The sequence below is a fragment of the Nicotiana tabacum genome, chromosome 22, assembly GCF_000715075.1.
Source record: "Nicotiana tabacum cultivar K326 chromosome 22, ASM71507v2, whole genome shotgun sequence".
In the NCBI taxonomy this organism is placed as follows: Eukaryota; Viridiplantae; Streptophyta; class Magnoliopsida; order Solanales; family Solanaceae; genus Nicotiana; species Nicotiana tabacum.
The window spans coordinates 82,168,135-82,172,894 of record NC_134101.1 but is presented as its reverse complement, the minus strand read 5'-3'; positions in this window follow the sequence as shown (position 1 = coordinate 82,172,894).

Below are 4,760 nucleotides of genomic sequence, written 5' to 3'. Positions count from 1 at the left end.
ACTCCAATCTATGAGTAATTCTAGTGATTCTTATGGTGGTGGTGGTGGTGGAAAGGAATTGTGCAGTAAGGGATCGTTTGGACCTACTCTGTCAGTGGCTCAGTCTTCTGTCAGTATATCGTCACCTAGGCTTAGTCAGAGTCAGAAGAGCCAGTATATGCAGAGTCAGAGTACTAGGGCACCTACACCTACTTCTTAGATTCAGAGTAGTGTAGGCCTACAGTTTCAATAGTGGACTCCCTACGATCGATGTGGGAAGATACACTTGGGAGTTTCCCGCTTCAGGAATGTGCTATGGTTGTGGTCTTAGGGACTATATACCGAGGGATTGCCCTTCATCTTGATAGAGTCCCAATTATGGTACAGCCCAGCCTACCAATTCGGTAGCTACTACTTCACCATCACCTCCCCCAGCTCGAGGCACCCAGGCACCTGCTAGGTGTGGTGAAACTAGAGGTAGTGCACAGAGTTCAAAAAGGGGAACATGCTCGTTTCTATGCTATGATAGGTCATCATAGTTTAGAGGCTTCCCTAGCCGTGGTCATATGTATATTGACAGTGCACTCTCTTGAATATGTTCTTATAGACCCAGGTTCTCATTATCTTATATGACACTGTATGTTTCTATAAAATTCGGGATAGAACTGGAATATATTCGTGAGCCGTTCTCTATATTTACTCTGATTGGTGATTCTATAGTGGCCAAACGTATGGGTTGTATCGTATCTATACTAGGCCGAGTCACCACAATTGATTTGGTCGAGCTTGAAATGATATGCTTTGATTTTATTATGGGAATAGATTGGCTCTAATCATGTTATACCAAGCTGGATTGTCGAGCCAGGATCATTAGGTTTGAGTTTCCAAATGAACTTGTTATTGAATAGAAGTGAAATGTTGCTATCCCATTGGCTAGGTTTATTTTCTATGTTAAGGAGACAAATGTAATCACCAAAGGGTGTATTTATCACTTACTTTGGGTTATAAATACTGAGGATGATGCACCGATTTTATAGTTCTTTCCAATTATGAATGAATTTTTTGAAGTCTTCCTTGATGAGCTTCTTAGGATTCCACCCGATAGAGTGATTGACTTTAGTATTGATGTTTTTCCAGACACGTAGCCTATATCAATTCCCCCGTATGGAATGGCCCCATTAGAGTTGAAAGAATTGAAAGGACAATGGAAGAATCACCTAGATAAGGGTTTCATACGATCGAATAATTCACCTTGGGGTGGTACTCTTTGTAAGGAAAAAGGATGGTTTGTTGAGAATATGTATTGACTATCGACAACTCAACAAAGTCACAATAAAAAACAAGTACCCATTGCCAAGAGTTAATGACATGTTTGATCAGTTCCAAGATGATAAGTACTTCTCTAAGATTGACCTGATCTTGAGATCAGGATATCACCTATTGAAGATAAGAGAAAAAGATATTCCAAAGATGATTTTTGTTTCCTTTGGACACTTTAAGTTTATGGTGATGTCCTTTGGGTTGACTAATGCTCCAACAACTTTTATGGATCTTATGTATTGAGTTTGAAAGCCTTTCCTCGATACTTTAGTAATAATATTCGTTGGTGATATTATTATGTACTCATAGAGTAGATAGCACCATAATAACAATAATAGAGAGGCCTTACAAACGCTTAAAGGAGAATGAGTTTTATGAGTTTTCAAAGTATGAGTTTTTGCTTGAGTTTGTGGCTTTGTTGGGCCACGTGGTCTCAAGTGAAGGAATTAAAGTTGACTCACAAAAGGTAGAAACTGTGAAGGATCGACCAAGACCACAACAATAACAAAGATTCACAGTGTTTTACGTTTGGCAAGTTATTATTAAAGGTTTGTGGAGGGGTTTTCTTCTCTTGGCTCTCCATTAACCAAGTTGACTCATAAGGCGTCTATGTTCCAATGGCTTGTTGCTTGTGAGAAAAGTTTTCAAGAATTAAAGTCAAAATTGACTACAGCACCGGTTGACCTTACTAATTGGTTCGGATGAGATTGTGGTATATTGTGATGCTTTAGGAATTGGTCTCGGGTGTGTTATAATACAACATGGCAAAGTGGTTGCTTATGCTTTGAGGAAACTCAAGAACCATGAAAGAATTATTCGATTTGTCATTTGGAGCTTGCAGCAGTGATGTTTGCGTAGACGATTTGGTGTCATAATTGGTATGGTGCTCATATTGATATATTCATGGATAAAAAAAGTCTAATATATCTTTAAGCACAGTGAGTTGAACTTGAGGCAAAGAAGATTGCTTGAGCTACTCAAAGATTATAACATCGATATACTCTACCATCTCGAAAAGGCAAATATTATAGTCGATGCTCTTAGCCGAAGGTGTATGGGTAGTTTGGCTTATTTGGAGGAAGGCACGTGTCAAAGGAAGTTCACCGCTTAGCGGTTTTAGGAGTTCAACTCATAGACTCTGACTATGGGGATATTATCATGAAAAATAGAGCTGATTTGCCTCTAGTTGTGGAGGTGAAGGAAAAATAATATGATGATCCTTTCTTGATGAAATTGAATGAAGGAATTCACAAGTACAAAACTACGATGTATTCACTCAGAGTAAACGATGGTACATTGGGGTACCAAGGTGGATTGTGTGTTGCTAATGTCAATAGGCTGAGGGAAAAAAATCATGATTGAGGCACACAATTCAAGGTACTCTGTGTTTCAGATTTTACAAAGATGTACCATGATTTTAAGGAGATCTATTGGTGGAATAACACGAAGAGAAATATGGCCGGGTATGTGGCTAGGCCCAAATTGCCAACAAATTAAGACCAAGCACCAAAACCCCAGTGGATTAGAACAAAACATAGAGATCCTAATGTGAAAGTGGAAAATAAAAAAATATGAACTTTGCGGTAGGTCTACCTTATTCATTTTGTAAGTTTGATTTGAGTGATTTTGGATTGACTTACAAAGTCAACAGACTTCTCGCCCGTGAAGACTACTAACACTGCTAAAAAACACGCTCACTTGTACATTAAAGAAATAGTCTGGTTGCATGATGCCATAGTTTTTATTATCTCTGATAGAGGTGTGCAGCTCACATATAAATTCTCGAAAAATTTCAAAGGGCTTGGGTGAATTAAAGTCAACCAAAGTATAACTTTCCATCCTTAGACTGAAGGGCAACCCGAGCGAACAATTCAGATGCTCGAGGATATGTTGCGAGCATGTGTTCTTGACTTTAAGGGTAGTTGGATGATCATTTTCCACTTATCGAGTTAGCTTACAATAATAGTTATCATGTGTGTATTCAAATAGCTCCCTTTGAAGCTTTATGTAGGAGGAGATATATGTCTCGTATTGGGTGATTAGAAGTTGGTAAAGCGGAGTTGATACGTCCTGATCTAGTTCACCAATCTATGGAGAAAGTCAAAATCATCAAACAATGGCTGAAGACCGCTAAGAGTCACTAAAAACCCTACTTTGACGTGCGACGGAGATACCCAGAATTTAAAAAAGATGACTGGGTGTTCTTGAAATTTCTCCTATCAAAGGTGTAATAGGATTTTGTGAAGAAATGAAAATTAAGTCAAAGATACATTAGGCCTTATAGAATTTTGAAGAACATTAGCCAAGTATCCTACAAGCTAGAATTGCTGCAAGAGTTGTATTTCGTGCATCATGTATTCCATATGTCCATGTTGAAGCAAGTGATAAGTGATTCATCGCTCATTGTCCCCATAGAGACAATTAAAATCAATAAAGGCTTGAATTAAGAAGAAATTCTCATTGCCATCCTTGATAGGCAAGTTCAGAAGTTGAAAACTAAAGAAATTACCTCCGTTAAAATATTACAGAGTCCCAACATGTTGAAGAAGCAACTTGGGAAGTAGAAGAAGATTTGAAGAAAAATATCACCATTTGTTTATTGAGCAAGATAAAAATGTGTAAAGAATATTAGATTCTTTCCCTCATATATTATGTTTTTCTTTTATTATGTATGAGTTCATGTATTAGTGTCTCCATGGCTTTGGATGAGTTATTCAAGTTAATGATAGTGATCATGGCAGTAGTGAGGTGAACTGAATAACTTGTGAATTTACTTTTTGATATGGTTTCTATGACTAGACAAGTGAATAGACCCAAAGACTCTAGCGAATTTTTGAAAATTTGAAGAGTTAGAAAATTTGAGAGTCTTAGGAGGTTTAGAGTATGGTAAAAATCTAGGCTTCATTTCATGCGCGGCTTAAGAACAAAATTTTGAAAATCAATGACGAATGTTCCTATGTGGAGGAGAATGCCTTTAAAATTTCGTAAGGTCTTAAGGATTTAAAATTGCACCAAATCATGTTGGATACTAAGCAAAGAACTAAAGTTTCAAATAAATTTACATAAGATCCAAATTCAAATAAGCACAACTCGCAAGATATAATGATTTAGTTGATGATCTACCCATCAAATGAAAGCACTTTGAGTCTGGATTCTAACTCTTAAAACCGTTTTTCATTAGGGCATACCAACAAGAAGTTGTGACCTTCTTGCTAAAAGCTAGTAGAGTATCCAACTGAGCCGAGCCAAACCGTGGCATCAACCGTGTCTCACAGTTCAGACCGCGATGAAATCGAGAAGGGTTGAAAAAAGTGAGGGCTGGAGGCACCGGGCCAATCACGTCCAACAGTTGGCAAATCATGTCACACAATTGGCCAAACCATGTCCAACGGTTTCTTCAACAGTTGCCCTGACAACTATTTAGTAGCACTTCGAAGAGAGAGAAAACCACTTTTGGTTAA